At 41.6% G+C, this 7,979-nt stretch overlaps 1 long non-coding RNA gene across 1 annotated transcript; it reads left to right on the top strand.

The window, feature by feature from the left end:
- Positions 1–3,464: 3,464 nt before the first annotated feature.
- On the top strand, positions 3,465–4,260 carry LOC134206359 (uncharacterized). Its single transcript, XR_009978268.1, has 4 exons — positions 3,465–3,592; positions 3,703–3,831; positions 3,912–4,009; positions 4,097–4,260. It is a non-coding gene; the product is annotated as an uncharacterized LOC134206359 (long non-coding RNA).
- Positions 4,261–7,979: the final 3,719 nt, after the last annotated feature.

Raw genomic sequence — 7,979 nt, forward strand, 5'->3', positions numbered from 1 at the left:
TCGGCAGGAGGAAAGAGTTGGACGACAATTCAACACACGCCGACTGGAAGATGCCACGGTGAAACGGTCCTTCGTTGAAGAACTGGAGACGCGTGCTGCAGATATTCCGGAAGGTGGCAGCGTGGAAGACCAATGGACCGCCATCAAGAATGCCTTCATCGCCACCAGCGAGAACAATTTGGGCAAACTGCGCACCCAGAGAAAACAATGGATCACCGATGAGACCTAGAGGAAGATAGAGGAGCGAAGAGAAGCCAAAGCCGTGATGCGATGGAGCGATCAAAAAGAGGAGTCAAAAGAGGAGCCATATTCTTAGCCCGTCAACGATACGCGGCTCTTGAGAAGGAAGTAAAACGCTCATGTCGAAGGGACAAGCGAGCGTGGGCAGACTCTCTGGCCGACGAAGGAAAGAGAGCCGCCGCAACCGGATACATTCGCCTCCTCTACGATATCTCACGATGATTAAGCGGGGCGAGGATGAATGCAACGATGCCTGTGAAAGACGCGAATGATCAGTTATTGACCGACCCAACTGACCAGCTGAAACGCTGGTTCGAGCACTTCGAACACTTTTTCAAGTGCCAGCCAGGCCATCACCACCTCGGCATGATCTGCCTAGGATCCGACGTATAACACGCGTCAATACCGAAGCTCCATCACTGCTAGAGATTCAAACAGCCATCCAAAGCATGAAATCGAATAAAGCCCCAGGGGTCGATCGCATATCAGCCGAGATGCTCAAAGCTGACCCCATGACATCCGCTTAACTACTGCATCGTTTATTTTGTAATATCTGGGACACCGCAACTTTTCCGGTCGACTGAATGCAAGGTATCTTAGTGCCCAAAAAGGGTGACCTGATTGTATGCGATAACAGGCGAGGCATTATGTTGCTGTGTACCGTTCTCAAAGTTCTATGCAAAATTATCCTAGCCCGGATTCAAGAGAAGATCGATGCGACTCTCCGGCGGCAGCAGGCCGGATTCCGTACCGGAATATTCTGTGTGTCACGCTCCGCATTATTCTGGAGCAGGTCAACGAATTCCAAGAGTCCCTTTACTTGGTATTCATTGACTACGAAAAAGCTTTCGACCGTCTCAATCACGAGAATATGTTGGGCGCCCTGAGACGCAAGGGGGTTCTTGAGAAAATCATCGGCCTCATCGAAGCACAGTACGAGGCCTTTTCGTGTAAAGTGCAGCACAATGGGATCCTGTCCGACTCTATCCGGGTCGTAGCTGGTGTGAGGCAAGGATGTATTCTATCACCGTTACTGTTCCTCATCGTATTCGACGAGATTCTGGTAGATGCGATTGACCGTGAACCAAGCCGCGGGCTGTTATGGCAGCCTATAACCATGCAGCACCTAAACGACTTCGAATTGATGACGTTGCACTCCTCGCGCAACGGCGCATTACAGGAACTTACATATCTTGACGAAATTCTGGAGAAACCGCCGGATGACATTCTGGACGAACATCCACATGATATCTTGGAGGAACTTTCGGATAAAATCCTGATGGAACTTCCGGACGACATTCTGGGCGAACTTCCGCACGAAATCCTGGAGGAGCTTCCGGACGAAATCCTGGAGGAACTTCTGGACACAATTCTGGAAGAACTTACGGATGAAAACGTGGAGAAACTTCCGTACGAAACTCTGAAGGAGCCAACGGATGAAATCCTGAAGGAGCTTCCAGACGAAATCCTGGAGGCATTTCCGGACGAAATCCTGGAGGAAAATCATGACAAAATTCTGGAGGATCTGTCGGATGACATTCTGGACGAATTCTCGCACGAAATCCTGGAGGTATTTCCGGACGACATGCTGGAGGAACTTCCGCACGCAATTCTGGAGAAACTTATGGATGAAATCCTGAAGGAATTTCTGCACGAAATCCTGGAGGAAAATCCGGACGAAATCGTGGAGGAACTTCCAAACGAAATTCTGGACGAACTTTGCACGAAATCGTGGAGGAACTTCCAGACGAAATTCTGGAGGAACTTACGGATGAAATCCTGGAGGAAATTCTGGACGAATTTCTGGAGGAACTTACGAATGAAATCCTGGATGAACTTACAGATGAAATCCTGGAAGAACTTCCGAACAAAATCCTGGAGGAACTTCTGAACGAAATTCTGGACAAACTTCGCATGAAATCCTGGAGGAACTTCCGAACGAAATTCTGGACAAACTTCGCATGAAATCCTAGAGGAACTTCCGGACGAAATCCTGGAGGAACCTCCGAACGAAATTCTGGACAAACTTCGCATGAAATCATGGAGGAACTTCTGAACGACAAGCTGGAGGAACTTTCTGACAACGTTCTGGAGGAACTTACGGATGAAATCCTGGAGGATCTTCCGTACGAAATCCTGGAGGAACTTCAGTCCGAAATCCTGGAGCAACCTCCGGACGAAATCCTGGAGGAACTTCCAAACGTTATTCTGGACGAACTTCCTCGCGAAATTCTGGAGGAAGTTCCGGATAAAACCCTGGAGGAACTACCGGTCAAAATCCTGGAGCAACCTCCGGACGAAATCCTGGAGGAACTTCTGAACGACATTCTGGAGGAACTTCCGGATAAAATCCTGGAGGAACTTCTGGTTGAAATCCTGGAGCAACCTCCGGACGAAAACCTTCCGAACGACATTCTGGACGAACTTTCTCACGAAATCATGAAGGAACTTGCGGACGAAATCCTGGAGGCATTTCAGGACGAAATTCTGGAGGAACATACGAATTAAATCCTTAAAACTTCCGGACAAAATCCTGGAGGAACTTCCGGACGAAATCCTGGAGGAGCTTCCGAACGTCATTCTGGACGAAATCCTGGAGGAACTTCAGGTCGAAATCCTGAAGGAACTTCCGGATGAAATTCTGGAGGAACATACACACAAAAAACAAAAATTATTTTAATAAATATTTTGAACTTTAAATATTTAAAAAGCATTTAAAAAGTGCTCTATTTTCTTTAAAATGAAAGTATTTTTTTACAGTGAAAGTTATCTTTTAATTTTAAAAGTGTTTTTATTCAAATTAAGCTTTAAATTTAAAACGCGTTTCTTTCAGTGTAGCAAATAATGAAATTGTCAAATCCGCAAATAGAGATGTCGTAAAATCCCGATTAATCGATTAGTAACTAATCGATTACTCTCGATTCCTGTCGATTATTGAATCGATTGATCGTTGGATAATATTCGATTCAAAATTAGTCGATTTTTACAACGATGAATCGATTAATCGAAGTAATCAATTAATTTGCGACATCCTTATGATGTCGTAAAATCCTGATTAATCGATTAGTAACAAATCGATTACTCTCGATCTCTCTCGATTATTGAATCGATTAATCGTTAGGTAATGATCGATTCAAAATTAATCGATTATTACAACGATTAATTGATTAATCGAAGTAATCGATTAATTTACGACATCTCTATCCGCAAACACAAAATAGTTGCTGGTGTGCGTCGCATTTGTGTCTTTAGTTTTCTGCTTTGTGGTCGCTCTCGCTGAGATGCTGATGGTTGCAAAATAATTAATTTGATTTAATTTGATTACTGTTCCCGCCATCGTTATAATCCGAAGGTACGTTTGTTTTATAAAAGTATTTACGTGAGGCTCTCAAAAATGCTCACGAGTAAACCCATGCAGGCAAAATAAATAATGTATTTCTGTTTTCATTTTTCTCTGATTAGATATGTCGTCCCGACGGAGCTTATTTCCGGCGAGATTCCCGGCTCGTTTGCTTCGCTGCAAAGTCAATGCATTCTGGCGGCGATCAATCGATTGGAATAGGGAAAAACTCAAAACAAGGCGAGTCACAGGTGAAAAACCTTATTCAGGCAGTGAAAAGGAAAATTGGTATATGAATTCTAATATGCTTGTTTTTTTCTCATGTTTTCAGAACGGAACGGTTGATGGCGGATGAGAAGGCCAGTTGGTCAGCAGTGAGCCGAACGTAATCACAAAAGATGTACTAAGTAAATAAGCCTACAACTCAAGGTACGTCTCCGGGCAGTTCACAGCCACAGCAAAATTTATTGACCTATGAGCTTAAAATTCTAAATATATAATTTATTCCTTGGATAGATGAAAACGACGAATAAATTGAAATAGCCGAGGGAATGCCTGGTTCAGCAGATGCCAACAGCTTCGCCGTTTCTCGATAAAACTACCCTGGTATCGATGTATTTTTATTAAACAGTGTTTAAATATTGTTTTAAATAAACAAGTAAACTCAAATCGATATTAAATAAAACATGTTTCAAAAAAGAATTGACTTGATTAAATGAAATGAAAAATTTGAAAGTAAAATAAAATTTGCTAAAATTTTATGTTTTAGGAGGGGAAAACAATTTTTATTTTTAACAGTATAACAATTTCGGTTCGACAGTTCTACAGTTTCATTTCTAAAAGTTTAAACTTTTAATTTTGGAACGGGTGAATAACTTTAAAACGCTTTGAAAATAAAAGTTTATCAACTTTTGCACTGAACATATGAGACTCTCTACGAAAAAGAACCAACGCAACTTTTTAATTTTACCAATGGTTTTTTTTAAATTTTATTAGTGTTTTTTTCTTTCTGTGTACGAATTAAATCGTGGAGGAACTTCTGGAAGAAATCATGGAGGAACCTACGGCCGAGGAGGAATTTCCAAACTACATTCTGGACGAACTTCCGCATGAATGAAATGAAATGAACGAACAAAATCCTGGAGGAACTTCCTGACGAAATCCTGGAGGAACCTCCGGACGAAATCCTGGAGGAACCTCCGGACGAAATCCTGAAGAAACTTGCGGGCGCTTTCCGAGGGCCGTAGAAGCCTTGGCATTGGCAAATAAGAACTATGTTTGACGTCCCTTCCTGTTAAAAACTCATGAATTCATGGCACAAATGATTTCAAATTTTTAAGCTTTTTTTAAGGACGAATTTGAGATGTTACTATCCTGGAATGGCAATTGTTCACGTCTCAATCACAATAGTTTTTAATGCGAGGCTCATCCGTTGAATTCGAAGACTGGACCTCGTTGGCACATCTTTCTCTCCTTTTCAGAGGCCATCCTTCTGATACCGATTCGAGTGAGATCAATGCAATTGAGTTCCGTCTACATCTCTTACTTCATCAGTTAAAACTAGAACTGTATGAATAAACTAGGAAAAGATATTTGCAAAAACTAATCCCTTTGAATGAACTTGATTTCACAGGCTACAAAATGAAACACCTTCACTTCGCAAAGTGCAAAGTTATTTTGGTGTGATCTGAATAAACTAAACCCCAGTGCATCTTATCCTATACGTAGATGCATTACAAACCCACAACCGAGGAACGTATCATAAACTTTTCAATCCCATTCGTAAATGAAAATCCTTCTTGGTGTGATTTATGATCTCTTGCGGGATCCATTGTTTGTACGCTCGGTTGAAGTGAGCTGAAACCTATAATCACCATCGTCCATCCATGGCTGTACGGCACTGCTAGCTGCACTCCGACGACATACATATCAATAAGTAACAAACCTACAACTATCAAGTTCGCTTTCAACCGGGTTTCTCCTGACTGTCCGATGGTTTAATGGATGAGCTTTGCTTGTCATCAGTAGTACCTGCAGCGCCCAGCAACCATATCCCCCTGTTGGAGGAAATTGGAAAAGCTCTACACTACTCGAATAGCAGGACGGACGGTGCGGTGATGGTCCGCTGTAATCCCACCACCGGAACTCATAATTCTCCATTTCTCATACTCTGGGGCAGTTTTGTGCTGTTCAATTTTCGTGTTTCGTTCAGTTGTATAATGTTGCTACATAGTTCGTTTGTCATCGGAGACCGTTGAAAACTAGCCTCAGGAGGTTGCGAGTGCAGTCGGATGTAAATGATAGGATTTGTTCGTGTGTATTTTTATTTTAACAAAAACCCGCCGTGATCTGCCGGAGATGTAAGTTTACATACGTGCTTCCCCGGTGCAATGAGTAGAGCTAAATAGCAAATCCATGTAGTGCATTAGCAATGTGTTGTTTATTTGTCAATTATCGGTTGTTGTTTTTATTAATTAGTTTTTCGATATGTTTGTACACATCATCGACAATGTTAATTATCAGTTTATCGGTAGTTGAGTATCAAAACTCGAATTGACGTGCAATTTGTCAAGTTGTGTAGATTGTAAAATAATTGAATAAATATAACGCAAAAATACTAAATTATACTTCAGGGAATTTGACGCTATTAAAAAAAATCAGTTTCTTGTACGCTGCTCATATTCTGCATGCCATATAGAAGAGCACGTTTCAGGATAATTGATAAGCAGTTTCAATTTTCTCGTTTCCCGCTTTTTCCTGTTATGGATAGTCAATATTTCTGAGTTTGCGAAAAAAAATCTCACCAACTGCGCCATTTCAACTGGTCGTCTCATTTTGTCTAAAGAACTGCAAATTGAATAAAAGTGTAGACGGAACAACAAGACCAACAAAAATGGACAAGTTAGGTCTTCCCTCGTCTCTGTCAAAGCATTCTGTAAACGAACGTCCGGCTTTGGAATCAAACAGGGTGGGTCATTTGCACTAGAAGTGTTTTCGATTCTGAATCAAAACTTTTTTTATAAATTCTGCAATTGTTGGTCATATTTAACGTTTTACAATGAACAATATTCTGAAAACTAAATTGAAAAGTCTTCGAAAAAGTCGTAAAGATTCGTAACTAAAATTGTACAAAAATGAATTTAAGATTAATCAAAATATTTGCATTTAGATTTCAACCGTTCATTTCTCACCTTGCAACATAAATGCTTTGTACAGATTATGTTTTAACAAACTATTAGTTTATCCATCTTTGCTAAGTTTGCAGTTTTATTTTCCCTAAGATCCACCCGACTCGCAAACCAACACGCCACTTGGAACGAGTGCCTGGAAAACTAAATTTCCTCACGTTTTCATCATTTTGCCACTTTTGCTCTCGGTTCGGAGCGTGAAGCCGCCACACTGACTGCTTTACTCGCTGTCGGTTTTATTTTTCGGGTGACAAGTTTCTCCAATTGCAACACGGAACACAGTTGTCTTCTTCCAGCAATGGCTTGTTTAGTGAAATGCAAAATTGTTATCTTTTCAGCCCAGAGAGCAGACTGACTTGGTTCTTTTTTTTTGTTTTGTCTGATGTTTGAATCTGTCTCCTCCCTCTATGCTAGAATTAAAACTATTGGAAATATCTCATTCCAGTAAAGCTGCCAAACGTTGGTGTGTACAAGGGTTCATGTGAGAGGGAGGTTGTGAATCACTTGTGATTATTTAATTCAGACGATTTATATCCTTCTGTGTTTTTATATCTTGCCGTACTGATACTCGAAAGTTCTGAGATAGTTTCCATGAAAAAAATCATTCTTCAAACTGGTTTAGCTTGTTGAATACAATCTCAGTAAACTGACTATGAATATTTGTTTGTATTTCCAGTGGTTTAAGTACATGTCGTTGAATTTTCAATACTTTTTACTGTGTATATTTGAAAATTTGCACACATTGTAACCGTCGACCGTTACAAAGAAACGCATATCTATGCGTTATTATTTTGCTAACTGCCAAAGTAGAGAGGGTCGATGCGGTTTGATCTGGTGGGTGCAACTTTGCTTGAGAGACGGGTCATTTGGCCGAATGGGTTGTTTGGCCGAAAGGGTCGTTTGGCCGAATGGGCCGTTTGACCGAAAGGGTCATTTGGCCGAAAGGGTCGTTTGGTCGACAGGGTTATTTGTCCGAAAGGGTCGTTTGGCCGAAAAGGTCGTTTGGCCGAAAGGGTCATTTGGCCGAAATGGTCATTTGGCCGAAAGGGTCGTTTGGCCGAATGGGTCATTTGGCCGAAAGGGTTTTTGGCTGAAAGTGTCATTTGGCCGAAAGGGTCGTTGGGCCGAAAGGGTCATTTGGCCGAAAGGGCCATTTGACCGAAAGGGTCATTTGACTGAAAGTGTCATTTGGTCGAAAGGGAAGTTTTGCC

The sequence above is a fragment of the Armigeres subalbatus genome, chromosome 1 (assembly GCF_024139115.2).
Source record: "Armigeres subalbatus isolate Guangzhou_Male chromosome 1, GZ_Asu_2, whole genome shotgun sequence".
Classification (NCBI taxonomy): Eukaryota; Metazoa; Arthropoda; class Insecta; order Diptera; family Culicidae; genus Armigeres; species Armigeres subalbatus.